At 42.4% G+C, this 23,038-nt stretch overlaps 1 protein-coding gene across 3 annotated transcripts in view; it reads right to left on the reverse strand.

Moving 5' to 3' along the window:
* Positions 1-23,038, reverse strand: part of ROBO1 (roundabout guidance receptor 1) — a 1,753,811-nt gene that overhangs the window by 541,756 nt on the left and 1,189,017 nt on the right. The window lies entirely within an intron of this gene.

Below are 23,038 nucleotides of genomic sequence, written 5' to 3' on the forward strand. Positions count from 1 at the left end.
TTCTATCATTATCATCGAGTTTAAAGTGATCAAACACAATAATTCTTACTGACATAGTATTATTATTAAAATAATATTAATAATACATAATTATCATTGCCATCATTATCATTGTTATTAAAATTACTAAATAAGTATTAGTGACATTATTATTAATATCATTAATATTAATCATTATTATAATTGTCATTATTATTGTTATTATTACTAAACAATTAGTATTGATATTATTGTCATTACTTAATAATAATAATAGTAATTATTATTATTATTGTTATTATTATTAGGTAATGATAATAATATCAATACTAATTATTTAATAATAATATTAATACTACTACTACTAATAATAATAATAGTAATGATAACAATTTATTATTATAGGCAGAGACCTTAAACTAAAAGTGTTTTTTTTAGTGGTGCTTTAACAATAATATTAATAATAATAACAGCAATAATAATATTAATTGTTTATTATTAATATAATAATTATTATTATTATTTAAATTAATATTATTCGTAGTAGTATATTAATAATAATTACAGCAACAATAATATTTTTATTATTATTACCAATATAATAATATTAATATTAATAATATTAATAATAATTATTATTAATAAAATACCACTCCAGAAAAATGCTTCTAATCTAAGGTCCCTTCCTCCCATCTCATACATTTCCACCGCCGTCTTCAGCTTCTATTGCCACCTCGCCCATCGGTCTCCATCAGTTTGTGACCTGCCCGGGTGGCCCCAGTGTTCGCTGGAGGCCACTTTTCAATCCCAGTCTATGAGAGCCTCTCTCGGGCCTAGTCCTGGCTCACATAGACTTGCATTGAGCGGTTACATTGAGCGGTGGTGACGGTCACTTCTGACTTCCGGCCAGTCAGAAGCTGCTTTCACAAGATGGTGTCACAGAATCAGAGCGGCAGCCATAAAAGGTGAAGACAGCGGTGGGGAAGTATAAGTCTACGGTCAGAGATCTTAGATTAGCAGCAACACTCCAGCGCTTAAAAAAATTAATATGTCTGTGCTTTTTAAAGACAATCAACAAAATAAAGTCACAGTGACATATTCAGTTTTGATCGTTGTCACGGATCAAAATTACCCTGCTAGGTCTATGGGTTTGGGAAAATCACAGATTATTACTATTATTATTATTTATTGTTATGGCGCCATTTATTCCATGGCGCTTTACATGTAAGGAGGGGTATACATAATAAAAACAAGTACAATAATCTTAACCAATACAAGTCAGGACTGGTACATGAGGAGAGAAGACCCTGCCCGCGAGGGCTCACAATCTACAAGGGATGGGTGAGGATACAGTAGGTGAGGGTAGAGCTGGTCATGCAGCGGTTTGGTCGATCAGTGGTTACTGCAGGTTGTAGGCTTGTCGGAAGAGGTGGGTCTTCAGGTTCTTTTTGAAGCTTTCGATGGTAGGCGAGAGTCTGATGTGTTGTGGTAGATGGTTCCAGAGTAGGGGTGATGCGCGAGAGAAATCTTGTATGCGATTGTGGGAAGAGGAGATGGGAGTAGAGAAGGAGATCTTGTGAGGATCGGAGGTTGCGTGTAGGTAAGTACCGGGAGACGAGGTCACAGATGTATGGAGGAGACAGGTTGTGGATGGCTTTGTACGTCATGGTTAGGGTTTTGTACTGGAGTCTCTGGGTAATGGGGAGCCAGTGAAGTGATTGACAGAGGGCAGAGGCCAGGGAATAGCGGGGGGGCAGGTGGATTAGTCGGGCAGCTGAGTTTAGAATAGATTGGAGGAGTGCAAAAGTGTTAGAGGGGAGGCCACAGAGCAGGAGGTTGCAGTAGTCGAGGCGGGAGATGATGAGGGCATGGACTAGGGTTTTTGCAGATTCTTGGTTTAGAAATGTACAGATCCGTGAAATATTTTTGAGTTGAAGTCGGCAGGAAGTGGAAAGGGCTTGGATATGTGGTTTGAAGGAGAGATCAGTGTCAAGGATTACACCGAGGCAGTGAGCTTGTAGGACTGGGGTGAGTGGGCAGCCATTTACTGTAATGGATAGGTTCATTGGGGGGGTCACGTGAGATGGGGAAAGATGATGAATTCTGTTTTATCCATGTTAAGTTTGAGAAATCTAGCGGAGAAGAAGGATGAAATAGCGGACAGACATTGAGGGATTCTGGTTAGTAGGGAGGTGATATCTGGTCCAGAGATGTAGATCTGTGTGTCATCAGCATAGAGATGATACTGAAAGCCATGAGATTCTATGAGGTGTCCCAGGCCAAAGGTGTAAATGGAGAAGAGCAGGGGCCCAAGGACTGAACCTTGCGGGACTCCGACAGATAGGGGGCGAGGTGAGGAGGTGGTGTGTGAATGCGAGACGCTGAATGTCCGGTCAGTTAGGTATGACGAGATAAAGCTCTGATGATCACAAGTGTATCCAATCATTAAGTGATTGATCTAAACTCTGATCTTTATATACCCTGCATAATATAATTCCCAAGTTTCTATTACTGTGATCGTCGGATATTTCAGCGCTGTACGGCCAACTTACTAAAGCAAAACTGCCAGGAACTTTCTACTATATAAAACATTAGTATTAGGTTGAGGCTTTACGGTGAAAATTGCATTTTGGAAATATAATCATGAACCCCACTGGGGACAGAGACTGATGTAAATGATCAATATGTGCACCGATCTGTGGATGAGCCGCATATAATTAACAGAAATACCGAATATATTATGTGCTGACACCAGTTAAGAGAAATAACCCATCTTTTATTTTGGTTGCCTGTCAAATTAAATCTGGTAAACATTAATGGCATTAGATGCCTAACCATACATAAATTAGTGTTTATATTGTTGGGTAATTGAATCTATTCACTGTTTTATTATTATATTGCTGCTCCTAAATAAAACTGAGGAAAAAATCTGACATTTTTTTCTCTGTGTAGTCAGAATCCCTTTTGTGTACAGTGGTTTGTTCCAGATTGTAGGAAGGGATGTGCTGAATGTTGTGGAATGGACCACTGCACAAAACGTTTGCAGGGGTTCTGACTACATGAAGAGACAGTTGGTGCCTAAAGTTTTTTTTTAAAATAAAGCAACAACAATTATTTAAACTCAATAAGGTGCCCATAAGTGTAAGATAACACTCATTTGCTTAACAGGTATTCTTATTTCCAAGGAGAGCAAAATACTTGGGCATCCAACTAGGGTTGAGCGAAATGGGTCGGCAGTTTTCAGAAGTCGCCGACTTTTGGCAAAGTCGGGTTTCATGAAACCCGACCCGACCCCTGTGTGGGGTCGGCCAAGAAGTCGGCGATCTTCTGAATCTGGAATTGGAATTCCGATACCGATTTCCGATATGTTTATATCGGGAATTGGTATCGGAATTCAGATTTAAGTGTAAAATAAAGAATTAAAATAAAAAATATCGCTATACTTACCCTCTGACGCGCCCTGGTGCTAACCGGGAACCTTCCTTCCTTCGAATCAGCCCTTCCAGGACCTTGCGGTGACGTCGCGGTGACGTCGCGGCTTGTGATTGGTCGCGCGGCCGCCCATGTGACCGCTCACGCGACCAATCACAAGCCGCGACGTCACCGAAGGTCCTGGAAGGGCTGATTCTTAGGAAGGAAGGCTGCCGGAAAGAAGCAGGGCGCGTCCGAGGGTGAGTATATTCCTATTAGGTATATACTCACCCTCGGACGCGCCCTGCTTCTTTCCGGCAGCCTTCCTTCCTAAGAATCAGCCCTTCCAGGACCTTCGGTGACGTCGCGGTGACTGTTGTGAGTTCTGTTTTTGGGCTCCCTCTGGTGGTTACTGATGGTACTGGGTGACTTGTCTTTCCTGGGTTTCTGGGTTCCACCTGTTCCATCAGCATATGGGAGTTTCCTATTTAACCTGGCTTTGCTGGCATTTCCTCGCCGGTTATCAATGTATCCAGTGTGTCTTGTTACCTCTGCTCCCTGCTCCTAGAACCTTCTGGACAAGCTAAGTTTGGATTTTTCTGTTTTGTGTTTTGCTTTATTTGGTTTTTAGTCCAGCCTGCAGATATGTGATTCTCTGCTGCTGGTTGCTCTAGTGGGCTGAAATTGCTTTTCATGTACCATGAGTTGGCACATGAGTTCAAGTAATTTCAGGATGGTTTTTTGAAGGGTTTTTCGCTGACCGCGCAGTTCACTTTTGTATCCTCTGCTATCTAGCTTTAACGGGCCTCATTTTGCTGAAACTGTTTTCATACTACGTATGTGCTTTCCTCTCATTTCACCGTCATTATATGTGGGGGGCTGATATTTGCTGTGGGGTATTTCTCTGGAGGCAAGAGAGGTCTGTGTTTCTTCTGATAGGGGAAGTTAGATCTTCGGCTGGAGCGAGACGTCTAGGATCATCGTAGGCACGTTCCCCGGCTACTTTTATTTGTGTGTTAGGTTCAGGGTCGCGGTCAGCTCAGGTTCCATCGCCCTAGAGCTTGTTTGTATCTGTGCTTGTCCTTTTTGTGATCCCCTGCCATTGGGATCATGACAGTATAACCGGCCCACAAAGTGTTAATTGCATTGGCTGAAGTAGGAGGATAAGTAGTCTGAGGAAGTTTTTTTTTTTCCCCTCAGAGTTTGCTGCCTAGCCTTATTGCAGCCTGGCTACTTCCTCCTCCTCTTAATCTTTGAATGGCTCTGATCTCAGCTGTTTATCATGGACGTCCAGAATTTGGCTTCCAGCCTGAATAATCTTGCCACTAAGGTTCAAAATATACAGGATTTTGTTGTACATGCTCCTATGTCTGAACCTAGAATTCCTGTCCCAGAGTTTTTTTCTGGAGATAGATCTCGTTTTCTGAATTTTAGGAACAATTGCAAGTTGTTTCTTTCTTTGAAATCTCGCTCCTCTGGAGACCCTGCTCAGCAAGTCAAGATAATTATATCTTTCCTGCGGGGTGACCCTCAGGATTGGGCATTTGCATTGGCACCAGGGGACCCTGCGTTGCTTAATGCAGATGCGTTTTTTCTGGCATTGGGTTTGCTCTATGAGGAACCTAACCAAGAGATTCAGGCTGAAAAAGCTTTGTTGGCCCTCTCTCAGGGGCAAGATGAAGCAGAAATTTATTGTCAAAAATTTCGGAAGTGGTCGGTACTTACTCAGTGGAATGAGTGCGCTCTGGCTGCAAAGTTTAGAGATGGCCTTTCTGAGGCCATTAAAGATGTTATGGTGGGGTTCCCTGCGCCTGCTGGTCTGAATGAGTCTATGACTATGGCTGTTCAGATTGATCGGCGTTTACGGGAGCGCAAACCTGTGCATCATTTGGCGGTGTCGTCTGAACCGTCACCTGAGATAATGCAATGTGATAGAATTCAGTCCAGAAGTGAACGGCAAAAGTATAGGCGGAAAAAAGGGTTGTGCTTTTATTGTGGTGATTCAGCTCATGTTATATCAGCATGCTCTAAACGCACAAAAAAGGTTGATAAGTCTGTTGCCATTAGTACTTTACAGTCTAAGTTCATTCTGTCTGTGACTCTGATTTGTTCATTATCATCCATTTCCGTCGATGCCTATGTGGATTCAGGCGCTGCCCTGAGTCTTATGGATTGGTCATTTGCCAATCGCTGTGGGTTTAGTCTGGAGCCTCTGGAAGTCCCTATTCCTTTGAAGGGAATTGACTCTACACCTTTGGCTATGAATAAACCTCAGTACTGGACACAAGTGACCATGCGTATGACTCCCGTTCATCAGGAGGTGATTCGCTTCCTGGTACTGTATAATTTGCATGATGTTCTAGTACTTGGTCTGCCATGGTTACAAACTCATAATCCAGTCCTTGACTGGAAATCAGTGTCTGTGTTAAGCTGGGGTTGTCAGGGGGTTCATGATGATGCACCTCCGATTTCTATCGCTTCATCTACTCCTTCTGAGATTCCTGTGTTTTTGTCTGACTATCGGGATGTTTTTGAGGAGCCTAAGCTCAGTTCGCTTCCTCCTCACAGGGATTGCGATTGTGCTATAAATTTAATTCCGGGCAGTAAATTTCCTAAAGGTCGTTTGTTCAATCTGTCAGTGCCAGAGCATACTGCTATGCGGGATTATGTTAAGGAGTCCTTGGAAAAGGGACATATCCGTCCATCTTTGTCCCCTTTGGGAGCAGGTTTTTTTTTCGTGGCCAAGAAAGATGGTTCCTTGAGGCCTTGTATAGATTATCGTCTTTTGAATAAGATTACCGTAAAATATCAGTATCCTTTGCCATTGTTGACTGATTTGTTTGCTCGCATTAAGGGGGCTAAATGGTTCACTAAGATTGATCTTCGGGGTGCGTATAATCTTATACGAATAAAGCAAGGTGATGAGTGGAAAACCGCATTTAATACGCCTGAGGGCCATTTTGAGTATTTGGTAATGCCTTTTGGACTTTCTAATGCTCCTTCAGTCTTCCAGTCCTTTATGCACGATATTTTCCGTGAATATCTGGATAAATTTATGATTGTGTATTTGGATGATATTTTGGTTTTTTCTGATGACTGGGAGTCTCATGTTCAGCAGGTCAGGAAGGTGTTTCAGGTCCTGCGGGCCAATTCCTTGTTTGTAAAAGGCTCAAAGTGTCTCTTTGGAGTCCAGAAGATTTCTTTCTTGGGGTATATTTTTTCCCCTTCTACTATTGAGATGGATCCCGTCAAGGTTCAGGCTATTTGTGACTGGACGCAGCCTACATCTCTTAAGAGTCTACAGAAGTTCTTGGGCTTTGCTAATTTCTATCGTCATTTTATAACTAATTTTTCTAGTGTTGTTAAGCCTTTGACGGATTTGACTAAGAAGGGTGCTGATGTTGCTAATTGGTCTCCTGCGGCTGTGGAGGCCTTTCAGGAACTTAAGCGCCGGTTTTCTTCTGCTCCTGTGTTGCGTCAGCCAGATGTTTCGCTCCCTTTTCAGGTTGAGGTTGATGCTTCCGAGATTGGAGCGGGGGCGGTTTTGTCACAGAGAAGCTCCGATGGCTCAGTGATGAAGCCATGCGCGTTTTTTTTCTAGAAAGTTTTCGCCGGCTGAGCGGAATTATGATGTTGGTAATCGGGAACTTTTGGCCATGAAGTGGGCATTTGAGGAGTGGCGTCATTGGCTAGAGGGTGCTAGACATCGTGTGGTGTTCTTGACTGATCACAAAAATTTGATTTACCTTGAGTCTGCCAGGCGTCTGAATCCTAGACAGGCTCGTTGGTCACTGTTTTTCTCTCGTTTCAATTTTGTGGTTTCATACCTGCCAGGTTCAAAGAATGTGAAGGCGGATGCTCTTTCTAGGAGTTTTGTGCCTGACTCCCTTGGAAATTCTGAGCCCTCTGGTATCCTTAGGGATGGGGTGATTTTGTCTGCTGTCTCCCCAGACTTGCGACGTGCTTTGCAGGAGTTTCAGGTGGCTAAACCTGATCGTTGTCCGCCTGAGAGACTGTTTGTTCCGGATAATTGGACCAGTAGAGTCATCTCCGAGGTCCATTCTTCTGCGTTGGCAGGTCATCCTGGAATATTTGGTACTAGAGACTTGGTGGCCAGGTCTTTTTGGTGGCCTTCCTTGTCGAGGGATGTGCGTTCTTTTGTGCAGTCTTGTGAGGTTTGTGCTCGGGCTAAGCCTTGCTGTTCTCGGGCCAGTGGATTGTTGTCACCTTTGCCTATCCCGAAGAGGCCTTGGATGCACATTTCCATGGACTTTATTTCGGATCTCCCTGTCTCTCAAAAAATGTCCGTTATCTGGGTTGTGTGTGATCGCTTTTCTAAAATGGTTCATCTGGTACCCTTGCCTAAGTTGCCTTCCTCCTCTGAGTTGGTCCCTCTGTTTTTTCAGAATGTGGTTCGTTTGCATGGGATTCCTGAGAACATCGTTTCTGACAGGGGATCCCAGTTTGTGTCTAGATTTTGGCGGACTTTCTGTGCTAAGATGGGCATTGATTTGTCCTTTTCGTCTGCATTCCATCCTCAGACGAATGGCCAGACTGAACGAACTAATCAGACCTTGGAAACTTATTTAAGGTGTTTTGTTTCTGCTGATCAGGATGACTGGGTTACCTTTTTGCCGCTGGCCGAGTTTGCGCTTAATAATCGGGCTAGTTCTGCTACCTTGGTTTCTCCTTTCTTTTGTAATTCGGGGTTTCATCCTCGTTTTTCCTCTGGTCAGGTGGAACCTTCTGATTGTCCTGGAGTGGACATGGTGGTGGATAGGTTGCATCGGATTTGGAGTCATGTGGTGGACAATTTGAAGTTGTCCCAGGAGAAGGCTCAGCAGTTTGCTAATCGCCGTCGCCGCGTGGGTCCTCGACTTCTTGTTGGTGACTTGGTGTGGTTGTCTTCTCGTTTTGTTCCTATGAAGGTCTCTTCTCCTAAGTTCAAGCCTCGGTTCATCGGTCCCTATAGGATCTTGGAAATTCTTAACCCTGTGTCGTTTCGTTTGGATCTCCCGGCATCGTTTGCTATTCATAATGTGTTTCATCGGTCGTTGTTGCGGAAGTATGAGGTACCTGTTGTTCCTTCTCTTGAGCCTCCTGCTCCAGTGCTGGTGGAGGGAGAATTGGAGTATGTTGTGGAGAAGATCTTGGATTCTCGTGTTTCCAGACAGAAACTCCAGTATTTGGTCAAGTGAAAGGGTTATGGTCAGGAGGATAATTCTTGGGTGGTTGCCTCGGATGTTCATGCTGATGATTTGGTTCGCGCTTTTCATAGGGCTCATCCTGGTCGCCCTGGTGGTTCTCGTGAGGGTTCGGTGACCCCTCCTCAAGGGGGGGGTACTGTTGTGAGTTCTGTTTTTGGGCTCCCTCTGGTGGTTACTGATGGTACTGGGTGACTTGTCTTTCCTGGGTTTCTGGGTTCCACCTGTTCCATCAGCATATGGGAGTTTCCTATTTAACCTGGCTTTGCTGGCATTTCCTCGCCGGTTATCAATGTATCCAGTGTGTCTTGTTACCTCTGCTCCCTGCTCCTAGAACCTTCTGGACAAGCTAAGTTTGGATTTTCCTGTTTTGTGTTTTGCTTTATTTGGTTTTTAGTCCAGCCTGCAGATATGTGATTCTCTGCTGCTGGTTGCTCTAGTGGGCTGAAATTGCTTTTCATGTACCATGAGTTGGCACATGAGTTCAAGTAATTTCAGGATGGTTTTTTGAAGGGTTTTTCGCTGACCGCGCAGTTCACTTTTGTATCCTCTGCTATCTAGCTTTAACGGGCCTCATTTTGCTGAAACTGTTTTCATACTACGTATGTGCTTTCCTCTCATTTCACCGTCATTATATGTGGGGGCTGCTATTTGCTGTGGGGTATTTCTCTGGAGGCAAGAGAGGTCTGTGTTTCTTCTGATAGGGGAAGTTAGATCTTCGGCTGGAGCGAGACGTCTAGGATCATCGTAGGCACGTTCCCCGGCTACTTTTATTTGTGTGTTAGGTTCAGGGTCGCGGTCAGCTCAGGTTCCATCGCCCTAGAGCTTGTTTGTATCTGTGCTTGTCCTTTTTGTGATCCCCTGCCATTGGGATCATGACAGGTGACGTCGCGGCTTGTGATTAGTCGCGCGAGCGGTCACATGGGTGGCCGCGCGACCAATCACAAGCCGCGACGTCACCGCGACGTCACCGCAAGGTCCTGGAAGGGCTGATTCGAAGGAAGGAAGGTTCCCGGTTAGTACCAGGGCGCGTCAGAGGGTAAGTATAGCGATATTTTTTATTTTAATTCTTTATTTTACACTTAAATATGGATCCCAGGGCCTGAAGGAGAGTTTCCGCTCCTTCAGACCCTGGGAACCATTGGAAACCCAATGCACTGCATTGGGTTTCGAGTTTCGGCCGACCCCGACCCCGACTTTTTTATAGGATCGGCCGATTTCACTCAACCCGACTTTTGAAAAAGTCGGGTTTCGTGAAACCCGACCCGATCCTATAAAAGTAAAGGTCGCTCAGCCCTAAGCCTGACTATTCTTTCCCTCTTCACCTGCATTTTCAGAAGACTTAGGATAACCCCTACACACATTAAGTGGTTGGCCAAACATGCAAAAACTGCTCTATTCACTTAGAGATTCATTATGGAATTTCATGTTAGGGTGGTTTCACATTTGCGTTTAAAAACGCAGCGTTTTAAACGCAAACGCATGTGGTGAAAAAACGCATGTAAACGCGGTAAAACGCCACGTTTTTTAGACGCATGCGTTTTTGCATGTTTTATTACAAACGCAGCATTTTGACGCGTTTACATGCGTTTTTTAATGCGTTTACGTTTTTTAAACGCATGATGAGAAGTGTGTGACAGCTGCCAATCATCAAAATCCACAAGAAAACCCACTATAAACAGAAATAGCTAGGGTTAGAGTTAGGGTTTGGATCCCTAGTAACCCTAGGGATCCTAACCCTAACCCTAACCCTTACCCTAACCCTAAGGGATCTTAACCCTAACCCTACCCATAACCATACCCCTAACCCTAACCCTACCCCTAACCATACCCCTAACCCTAACCCTAAGGGATCCTAACCCTAACCCTACCCCTAACCCTAAGGGATCCTAACCCTAACCTTTAAGGTTAGGGTTAGGGTTAGGATCCCAAGGGTTAGGAGTAGGGTTAGGGTTAGGGGTAGGATCCCTTTATCAATTTTATAGTATGTGGTGGCTTATCAGTGTGTTTTCTTGTTTTTTTTTTATAAAAACGCATACATTTTTAACGCAACCAAACGCATGTGCTTAAAAACGCATGTGTTTACATAGACAGCAATACTTTCTTTGCCGCAAAAAAAATGCATGCTTTTTTTGAGGCAAAAAAACGCCGCTAACAAAAAAACGCATGCATACAAAAGACGCATGCGGCGGCAAAACACAGCAAAACGCATGCAAAAAACGCATGCGTTTTTAATGTTAAGTATAGGGAAAAAAAACGCATGCTATTTTTGAGCTAAAACGCAGCGGCAAAAAACGCAAATGTGAAACCAGCCTTAGACTATGTATGACACTCAATTACTATTTGCCCATAAATAATAAATGCATGATCCTAATAAATAAAAATAAATGAAAAACAACTTCAGCTTGCTTTCATACATATATAGCACGTGTTAAATGGTCAGCCCGCTACATCTACATTCAGTGTCCTGAACATTCGTTAGACAATCTGCGCTATTTGTATAATATGCAAATAGCCTCTTCAGAGAAAAAGAGAACTGGACCTCTTCACCATTTATTGGCACTAGCAATACTAAAAGTCAATATCGACCCTTTAACAATCCTTGCGACATGACTAGGATGAGAAGCCAAGCCACAAACTTCATTTGAAGGCACGTGTTTCGGAATGCTTGCCCCTCATCAGTGCAAAGCAGGAAATCTGATTTGGCTGAGTGGGAAGCCTCTACTGGGGGTCTAATGGCTAACATTTCTCCTTGTGGAAACTGCCACGCAATGCTCCTCAGGGAATTTAAATATGCAAAAACCTCTTCAGAGAGGCTTTCCAATCAAGTCAGACCTCTAGTCAAGTCTCCTTGTGGAGAGTTCCAAGTCGACGTAAGGAGACTTATAAGCCATGCAATACTCCTCAGGAAATTTAAGTATGCAAAAGTTTCTTCAGAGAGGCTTTCCAATCAAGTCAGACCTCCTGCACACTAAGTATACTGGCTATATCTATCATCCATGAACAGGGTCACTGGTGTGATGATCAGTGTGGATATAGGGCAAGACAGAGGTAGATGGTATAGGCAAATATATAAATTGATATGTAGATGAGAAGGTTCTCACACCTGTACAAATATATAGTCGTATTCAGAAAGATGATGTAAAACAATATATCAGGAACCTTCGGTACAGAAACAGGGAATCTTAGAGAATTGATATGGTATACATGTTTAATGAAGCCGACAAATGAATTACAGATTGTCTGTCATTTCAAATATGTAAATTGGTCACCATCACCATCAATAGTGGGTGCTAAAAAAATCCTTATCATCCTGCCAAGTGGGCGCCATGAACCAACACTCTGCAGAAAATGCCAAGGTAAAATGCATGATACATTATAATGTAAACCTTTTATATGGATCCTCTAAGCAATAAGGCACTGCATATGGCTTTATGTTGATGATTCTTTCCATGTCTATAGGTTCTGCCCACAATTTTCTGGCCATAAAGTTCTGGCCATAATACGTTTTATGGTCCTACATCCATTATTAGTAAATACATTGAATAATTTGTCTGGGAATCTACTGGTTCTTCTTCTTGACTTTTCATGCTATTGACCCAATTAGATGAAGATCAGGTTGGGATCTAAGGCTATTTATAGTGAATCTTCATCAAGATCCAGAATTTGTTCTTACTAGATAATAGATGTTATGAAGCATGGAGATGCCTCGTGGAGTCAGACTCTGATTAAACCAAGTGGGGACTGTATATAGCAGCGTACTCTTTGCCTTCAGGCTTATGACCTTGGTCTATGACAGTTACTGCGCATTCAATATAAGATGTCACAGTGATTAAGCTTCTTGATTTCTTCATTGATTGATTTATGGTGACAAATGGTTTATCAATAAAACTATGGAGAAAAATTTGATAAATCACTGACAGAGACCACCTCCGAGGCATTACCTCGGGATGCACATTGAGATTTTCATGTTTGACAGTTTCTTGACAGTAGAATTGTCTATATGACCATATTATCTAAATGTTGTAGAAAAATATTACATTTGATTCAATAAAGGACTTTTTGGAATAAAGAATAAATGATAATTGTCAGACAATGACACAATGATCATGTTCTCCAGAAGTTTTCTACCCATGTGTTTGCCGAGACAAATCTAAGAACTGGAAGAGTCATACATACAATAGTAATATAGTTCATACAAGAAGGGTTCCCATCCACTTAGCTCATCATACACATCAATAGCTGCACAGCTACCTCTCCTACTCCTCCACACATCTGAACACTCACTCAGGAGACAGGAGAAAGCCACTGCCGGACACTTCTGACAGCAGCTTGTGTCCCAAAGAACAAAACTGGTCCAGTGATTGAATTCAACCAAAATTATCACTATTGAAAATCACATTAAAATCCTTTTAGACTATAGATGGAGAGAAGAAATAGATCCTTTAGCTAATTAGTTACCGTATTTTTCCGACCATAAGACGCACTTTTTTTCCTCCAAATTTGGGAGGAAAGTGTGGGTGCGTCTTATGGTACGGATGTAGCATGTGGGGAGGGGGGCAGCAGTGAGTGGGATCGCACTATTATGCCACTTCAGGATGTCCCCGCTGCCCAGAATCACTGCTGGGGAAACCATGTGGTCCCGATGATTAAGTGCAGTGAATATTCATTAGCTACTCCCCGCCCACCTATCAGCTGAGCAGTGAGCCTGGAGCAGCAAATGAATACTGCACTTAAGCAGGGACACACATGGCTTCTCCAGCGCTGATTCCTGCAGCAGCTGGGGAGGTCTGTGTGTCCGGGGGAGAGGAGGCAGCAGCAGTAGGGGCCAGAGGAGAGAGGAGATCGCTGCATACCTGCCTGCCATGCCTGGGCTGGATGCCAAGTGCTGTGCACAAACAGGACCTGTTTGATGTCAGGAGTGGGCGGGCTGGAGCACACATGGCAGCTCAGAGCCCTCCCTCTTCTTGACATCATCACAGGTCCTTCAGGCTCTCCACTAGAATCTGCAGCTTCCTCATAACCTGTGCTGTGGAAAGGAAACGAGGGAAGGCTGTGGTGCAGTCATGGGATGCTTTTACCTCACCACAGTGGCTGGCTGGCTGCCACATTTCAGAGGTTAGTCTTTACAAAACACAATAAAGCACTCTGCCACTCCTTTGGTGAACTATAACTCCCACCATGTCATAGGATCTGCAGGACATGCTGGGAGTTCTAGTTCTCCCATGGGATTTTAAAGCAGCACTCCAGTGTTGTTTTGCAGTGCTGGAGTGGTGCTTTCAATATCAGCCCTGTGCCCCCATTCTTATACTCACCCTCCAGCATCTTCATATAGTACTTTACAGACACCACACTGGTCCCGCAGCTTCCAGCATAATAACATACTATTATATATAATAACACCACATATAATAGTATGTTATTTATGTTATTAAATATTTTACCACATTTTTTTGCTTCAAATATTTTTTTTCCCTATTTTCCACCTCTAAAACCTGGGTGCGTCTTATTGTCCGGTGCATCTTATAGTCCGAAAAATACGGTATAAGCTTTGCATTTAGGAATATATGAACAAGTCCGGAGAAATATTCAATACTTTAAGCGGTAAAGAATCTTTTCTTGTTTTGGAAAAATTGCAAGATCGCCAAAATCACTACAAAAGTCAACTGTGCATGAAGACTACGAGTCCATTTATACAGACCGACTGGTGGCTCGATATGACCACAGATCAGTAAACTTTTATTGATTGGCAGTCGTCTGACTGTCTGTTTACACAGGCAGACCAAAGTAAATATGTGCAGATGAGAAAGTTATACTAGCCAATCTGTACACATAGCTGCTATTGTTCATGTTCACACAGGTCCATGCACCCCTGAGAACGATGATCTTTTATGCTGTATAGAAGATCATATTTCACCCGATGAAAGAACGTTTTGCTTATTAATTGGGTGATCAGCAATGGTTTTTCACAATTATCTAAATGCCCCTTAAGAGGTAACCATAGACCTGTAATAATCAGCATACAAAAAGTTTTCTCTCTGATCATCACCCTCCGTTCATATACATGTATGCTGTTATGCACCTGTCCCAGCTTTGGCACTGCGCTGTGCTGCCTTCTCCTATGGCCGCTTTCCTTTGTTGTGATCCACGCTTGACAGGTTGCCCAACAAACTCCAATGACGTAATTACCCAAAGCTATATAATGCTGATTCTCTGTGTGTCTAAGCTAATGATCAGGTAGCATATGCTTCAGAGGTGGCCTCACCACTTTTCCCAGGTTGCTAGCTTCGCTGTAAGCCCATGTGGTCTTTGCAACCTGCATCTATTTCCTGGGTCAGACCTGCTGATCAACCCTTTGACTGCTGTAAGCATAACAAACTGCTATCTGACCTTGTTAACACAACAAAAGTTCCTCCATTAGACTGTATCCTTTCCATATACTGCCAGCGGCTACTCATTAGGACTTACCCTGCATCTGGTATAAGCCTTATGAAATTGTTTCTGGACGTGTTCACATTACAAACTCTGCTGCCGTCCCTGGACTGACTGCATATTCAGATCCTGAAATAATACACGCCCGACTCTGTGCCTTCAGACGTGTCCTGCTCTGCTCGTTTATCTGCCATCTTTTTCTATGTTGTTTCAAAAGGCTTCCGGCAAGTCCAGCCCACTGGAACATGTGTTCACCTTGACCTGTGGCTTACTGAATCCACTTCAACGGATGAGATGCATGCTCAGTTGGGCCAAACATGAATTTGCTTTTGATGAGGAGAGGAGTAATGCCGGGTGCTCACGATCCAGAAACTGGCAGCGCTTCGGACGCAGCGCAAGTTCGCTGCGTCCAAAGTGCTGCCGTCTATTGAACGCAGGTCAATCCGCAAGTGTTCGCCTAACCGTGCGGATTCACCGCGTTCCATACATTCTATTGGTGAGATTGACATGCTATGGTCTGGACAGACGCGTTGCATCTCTGCCTCTGGATGAGACGGGCTTATTTCTTGAAATCCCACCCACTATGCTGTAATATCTGACCGCTGAAGGTTTGACGCTGCATAAGTACGCAGTGATTACTGATTACGTGCCCATACCCTCAGCTGATGCCAGTCTCTGCCGGGCACAATTTTGCTCCTGGGAGAACAAACTGATCGGTTGTTAATATCAAAGACCCTCATATGCATAAATAGTCTGCCAATCTTGCCAATATTGGGGCGTTCGACCAGATTGTCAATTGCATGCAAAAAAACAACTATAAGATGAAAAATCCCAAAACAGCGTCACGTTTTTCTACAACTTGTGCATGTTGTTTTGCAGATCCGCCTAACTTAGGATAACAGTCATGTTTTTTTTTGTAATTCTGCACAAACCTCTAAAGTGGATCTGTCACCAGATTTCCCAATATAAACTGCATATCTTGTTTAATAGATCCTGACAAGACCGGAAAACTTACTTTATAAACCCATGCCCAAACGTCTGGATAATTGTGAAATTAAAATTAGAATTCTAATAATCCAGTTCGTGCCGGCCTCACGAAACGCCAATTTAATTTTAGACAAGGAAACTTTAAAACAAAAGAGTAAAAAAGTCATTCTGAAATAGATTTTTTTTTCAGTAATCACATTTATTTTATTAAATTTTTCACTTTGCATTGTGAAATTTGGAGACCTATTCCCTTCTAAACTGATCAGAAATGAAAATTGTGTTTATGATATACATTTGCAAAAACAGAGTAACATAAATAATAATCTTTATATAGCGCTAACATATTCCGCAGCGCTTTACAGTTTGCACACATTATCATCACTGTCCCCATTGGGGCTCACAATCTAAATTCCCTATCAGTATGTCTTTGGAATGTGGGAGGAAACCGGAGTACCCGGAGGAAACCCACGCAAACACGTAGAGAACATACAAACTCTTTGCAGATGTTGTCCTGGGTGGGGTTTGAACCCAGGACCCCAGCGCTGCAAGGCTGCTGTGCTAACCACTAAGCCACTGTGCCGCCCACTTTGGCCTACTATTGAAATATAACAAATTATTCTGATTTTAGAGTGAGACATCAGTGGAAATGGAAACTTTTGTAGATATTTTGTGCTTCATTTTTCAGATTAATAGCGATTTTATCTACCAGGCTGGGTACATGTGTGCATGTATCAAATATCAAATAGAATTAGCATATACAGAGGACGCCATGCAGAGATCAAGCGAACGCACTGTCTCTATCCACAACCATGGGCATCCTTCCTGAATAATTTAATGATAAACACATCAATATCTTGAAAAAGTGAGAGTTTGAAAACACGCAGCAGCTTTTATAAACGCCCAGATCTCAGTATCACAGGGAGATCAAAGTTAGAATAAAGTCTGTGATTTACCAATAGTTTTTCTAGTGCATTTTACTAATTATCAGACCTAATATTTCTATACATTTTGGAGGTCACTAATATCTCAAGAGAATAAATCATTTAGAAAATTTTTTTTATTAGCTTTACTAGCATTGAGTTGCATTTATCATGTCTCCATGGCCATCTGTCTCCAAAATTAGTAGTCGGGCTATAATTAATACCAAAAGCAGCTCTACATAGCAAGAAGTCTGGGGGTTTTGCTTGCTGTGATTTGCATATGCAAATAAGGCAGGACTAGTCCGGCAAGGCGTGTCTTCATCCGGAGTAGTCCTATCTTCAAATCCTCTAGTTTTAGTTAATTTCTAGTATAGTTATCCCTCTATATAATTCAGGTTATGGTAGGAATATTGGAAGTCCTGAGAATGCGCCCAGTGTCTTTCTTGCCCTTCAATCCGACCATGACGGGCAGCATCGGACTGGGCCCCATTTTTCAGCTACATGCAAATATGGCATTATCATCAATCGCAAAGTTATATAACAATGAACTGGGCAGACTGTTAAATGAGTAGGTTGCTGCTTTTGTCTGTACATAGTGATTCAGGTACATAGTGCCAAGTACTGCTCATATAGAAGGGTGGTGGCCTACTCCTGCACAGGGGCCCACCCGAGGATTTTTCTGTTCTCCAGTAGGACAGTCCAAGCTTAAAGACAGGGATCATATACCAGATATCAATCACATCCAAGTAGGCATGATTAGAGGATCTGAAGTTGAACTAGCCTAGAGGATAGGAAGCAATAATATTGTCTCATTTTCATATGCCAAGCTGCCGATTAAAATTTCTTTCAAAAAATAGAAACATCTGTGGCACATAAAAGACTTTTTGTGTAAAAAAAATTATTCCATATCTTATGGAAGACTTACTGAGCACTGGAGGGTCTGAGTCAGGACCTCAGTGACCCCAACAACAGGGCTTTGGATCCCAGGTATCAGGCTGTCTTTGGGGCAGAAATATGTGTACGATGTACTGTAGTGTTTTCCAGCAGTCCCTTAGACAATAAATAGGCTGGAGGTTGAGCATTTGTAGAGTAGGCTGACAAAGGGTAGTAACTAAGCTACGTCAGAACTGGGAGGTCAGAAATAGGAGCAGAATTTGAAGGCTGATGCATGGTCAAAAGTAGGCGAAAAGGAATACAGACAGGCTAAGCAAAGCTGAAAACACAGGTCTAAACCAGAGCAAGTTTATCTATAACTGGCAGTGGATAGCAGGATTTCAGGAGCTTAAATAGCTTGCAGTTCCACCAAGGCTAAGCAGCAGGGAACAAACACTAAGAGAAGTTAACTTCTGGGTTCCTAACCTGCATGGTTCTACAAGTCCCAAAAAATACAAGACTAGCATTGATGACCTGTCTTGCCCTCGGCGACCAGTAGAAGTAGAAGCAAAAAGGACGGGCACCAACACCGACATCATAGGAGGCATGACATCCAGTTATCTCAGAATATTAGTTAATATCGGTTAATCGTGCATTATTGAGACAAACCTATTCAATACCCAGAACCCATCCTCCACTTCACTTTACATGGCTATGTTTTCATAAAAGATAGAAAAATGGAAAGAAGAGAAAACCCTTCTAACCTATCTCCGTCCTTAAACGTCATTCTTTCTAAAATAAAGAAGCCATGGAACAAGCTGCTTTAAAAGGCAAAGTAAGGCATGCAAAATGCAATTACTACAGTGTACTTTATCGCTGCCATGAAAGGCCGGCCAGGTTTATTACAAATACATAGAGATCAGCCTTCTATTAGTTGAAATATAGGCAGAAGGTTTCGGTGACCTGTGCGCAGCCCCTTTTTTATGCCTGCCATTGAGCTCTGCATACAAAGTCAATGTTTTAAAATACAATTGTATTCTAGATCAAACCTCATTCACCTTCCACAAAGATGACATGAACTCTATAGAGTGTAGTATATGTCATGATTGTTTATTCAGGAAATTGCATGTACCGCTTGTGCCGGCTACGTCTCCCACCAGTGTCTGAAAGTGACATGCAAACAATAGAGAGCTCTCCTGGGTTTTTTAAATATTAATTCTCTTATTTCTTTATAAGAAAAACAAAGGGAAAATCCATTTTAACATTGCTGTGAGGTTCTTGTCCTTTCCTTTGTACCCGGGTGGAAACTCAATACATTATTCTTTCAGTGGAGTTGCACTGATGGCGACTTTTACATTTGGTATGCATCATAAGAGGTGGAAAAAAGGATATGAATAACTAAAATATTATGCTAATTATGCACCTGTCAGATGGAGACATAATGATCCATTAATTGTAGTTTCAAATATACTTAAAAAATAATAAAATAAACAATAATCTATACACTTTTTATTATTTGTTTTAATATTTTTTTGTATTGTATTATTGTTATCTAACAATTACATATTTACTAATTGTATACCCTGAAAGATTTTGCTAAATTCTTTGGACATCTAAAGTTTGGTTCTGTCAGATATCCTGATTAATCTGTAAATCTTCTGAATGGGGATTTCTGGAATAATTTTTGCATGACCAAACATTATGAAACCAATGACAAAACTAAGAAACAAAAAGTTCATTCACTGCAGTAACCGGACACACATTCAGAACCTGATATACATTCAATACCTGACATGCATGCTGTTCTGTCCTCACTAGCTGAGGCAGGCTCATACGTAGCTATACAGTCAGCTAAACCGCTATACCGGGGTCCAATAAGGAGACTGTGGTTGAGTCTGTGCTTTATTAAACGTAGTGGTATATTGATGCGGTGAAACTGTGAACAATGATATACATAGAATCAGTGCATGGCATAGAACAGATACATAATACACATGATATACATTATGCATAACATTTAGAAAGCTAGTGACTAAACTAGGAGTACAACTGGTTAAACTAAGCTAATATAGAGCAGAAATATCTATAGGAAGCATAAAGACATACCGGCAATGCAATCGCAAGGGGGATGAAGTGAAGCGTCTTTCCTTGAAGGCAAACCGAAGAAAGTGAAAGGAAAAATGGAGGGAAATGGAGGCTGAGCTACCATAATGCATTGCAAAGGAGGAGGAGAATCAGACATGGATAATACAAAAACAAGATTGAACTGCCAACATAACTCTGACCGCTAGAGGGAGCCAAAGCACTAAAAACAAATAAAGATATGAACATCCATACTGAGAAACCTGCAATTACGCAAACAGATAATCAGGGTAACAATATTAGATGGCGGAGACAGAACACATGCAGTAACTGACACACATACAGTACCTGACACACATGCAGTACCTGACACACATTCATATATGTGTAGCTTTGTCTAGTATGGATGTCTATCTTTTAAACTGAGAAATAGGCCATACAGCTATGACAAACACATGACTAAGGGCACCATGGAATCAGATTTTGACTTTGCTTTCTGCTGCTCAAGAATAGAGACTCCCATTCACATGAGATGACAATCGAATGATGAAAGATCACTCATTGTTCGTATGAAACTTGCACGATGACACCAAACACATGTCCGATTACATTGTAAAAGTATCTTTCAGATGAAGACATACATTTTTGATATATAGTGAACCAAAATGTTTGACAAGCAGTGGGATGGGGTTATAGAAATACATTTGTCTAACAATCAGCACATACACATTATGGCATGGCGATAGTCGTTCAAAGATATCAGACATGCCAGATAGATCTTTTGGATGACTATGAACATTCGATGCTCAAAAGTTGATCGCTTGCTGCCTTAGGAACCGAACAATGAATTATCTATTTTGTTGAAATTGTCCATTTGGTACAACTTTAGTCTAACATGTATGGGGGCTGTGGTGATAGCACTACCTGAGTGGGTTGGGGACACTGGATTAAAGCACTCAGGCACAGTTTCTCCACGTAAACAGTCTATTGTGGTTTATTAAACGTCATAAACCGCATCACAAAGAGTTCATTACAGTTCATTATACAAATCAATGGAACACATTAACCACCAACAGTCTGCTCCAATGGCAGATACATCTCTGCCCATAACTCACTTTATCTGGAGTTACCTTACAGGAGCTCTGGCTCCACACACTGACTCCTGTCAGTGCTGGTTCCCAGTGGAAAGCTGCCTCACTGGGATCACTGTCCTTGTGACCAGGGCACCTCAGATAGTCCAGACATGCAGTAGAAACTGTAGCTTCCCCAACACTGTAGCCATCACAGGCACTGTAGATGCAGCCTCTCTGTGCGCTATCCAGAAAGTCCAGTCACAGGCACTTCCAACACACAGGCCATCAGTCCATGGTCTCACCAGGTGCTTCCAGGACTTCAGTCCACTCCAGGACAATCCAACACCCTGACCATTCCAGGACTCACACTCTCAGCAGAAGCTTTCAGGATTCCAGTCCATCCCAGGACATTCTAACACACTGACCAGTCAGTCCATAGCCTCAGCAGGTGCTTTCAGGAATCCAGTCCATCCCAGGACATTCCAATACACAGGCTATTCCAGGACTCACACTCTGAACCTTCCAGGTCCATACACTCTCCACCATGTGATCCGCACCCTGGTCACATTATGTAGCTGTAACCACTCCCATGGGTGGGAGGTGTATGTGTGGCTAGTTCAACCCGCCCAGCTCTTCAAACTAGCCCTATAAGCCCCCCTTATTAGTAAACACAACAAACACTTGTGGAACTATAAGTCCAAGCATAACCATATCATTTTGGCCTTACAGCGCAGAGCACCCCTGCGACACATACCGGCCATTTACAACAATGCCAGTCCCTAATTCACCAACATAATTATGCCTCCAAGTGCATCCTGAAGTACACACACAGGCTGTAACATGGGTCACTGCTCCATTACTGCAGCATAACGCGGTGTAACGTAGTCTGTTAACACCACCATTACTTTCAATGGCGTATGCATCGCTAGTGCACGCCCACAATGGGCGTGCGCTAGCGATGTGCCATCATTGAGTGACGGACCCGAGACGCGGGCTGCAGCGTTTCCGGGTCTGTCACTGCTAGCGCACTGCTAGCGCAGATGGAGCTAGCAGATGCTCCATCTGCGCTGGCGCTGTGCAAACGTCGGCACTTGCGTTAGTGCAATAAGTTTAACGGATGTGTTGAAGGACTGCACTAATGCAGTGTGAACTTAGCCTAAAGGTGCCCATACAACTTGATTTATCTCTTTCGTAACTGCTCCGTACTCACGTCTGCTAGGTGTTGCTGATCATTCATGTGTTTTATGTGTAGATGGAATGCGATTCTTCTTTCCTTCCACATCATCTGTATTGTAAGGTTTAATATACAGCCGGCCACTGGGTCCAAAATCTTTGTTTGAACGGCTTTAATGTAATATGGGGCCTTAAGGAAAGCCATTAATGTAGATTTCCAGATACCCTTCGAAAGCTAGCACTATTTGGTGATTCTGAGCATAGGTTTGTGAAATATGTAGATGTCATAGAATTTGGGGAGGTATAACTACTAGTTTAATTTTACCTTAGGCCACCCATATGGTTCCAAGCAGTGTATGCCCTATGGTTAGTTTTCAATTCACCTTTCTGTTCCCATCCTCCTTGGCGGTGAGCTGCGATCTATCTTGTGTGTTAAGTATCTTCATTATTTGTTTGTTGTCTATGAATTACGTGCAGTCACTTGATATCATGTTTCAGGTCCTCTGTGCTTTATCTTCTGTGCACATCTTTTCCTATCTCTTCTAACAAGCCACACACTGATATTCAGTTTCTTTTTTCTTCCCTTTTGTTTCCTTGTTTGTGTGCCTTTTTTTTACATTTGACCTGGGTATAAACGTCTGTATGTTTTTAGGACTGGTCACAGTTTGCTTAGAAGGGTCATGAGAAAAAAAAGGATAACATAAAAGGCTTCATAAACATCTTTATAATTAATTAAAAGGAAAGTCACAATATCATTTTAAATTATAAGAATTATAAAACCTACAGAATTTCTTAATGAACATTGTATCACACAACAGTAATGCAAGAGCATCCAAGCTAATCAAACAAATAATAATTTTTGTAATAGAATGTTATACAGCACACATTGGCAAAAATGCATTCA

The sequence above is a fragment of the Ranitomeya imitator genome, chromosome 3 (assembly GCF_032444005.1).
Source record: "Ranitomeya imitator isolate aRanImi1 chromosome 3, aRanImi1.pri, whole genome shotgun sequence".
NCBI classification, from domain to species: Eukaryota; Metazoa; Chordata; class Amphibia; order Anura; family Dendrobatidae; genus Ranitomeya; species Ranitomeya imitator.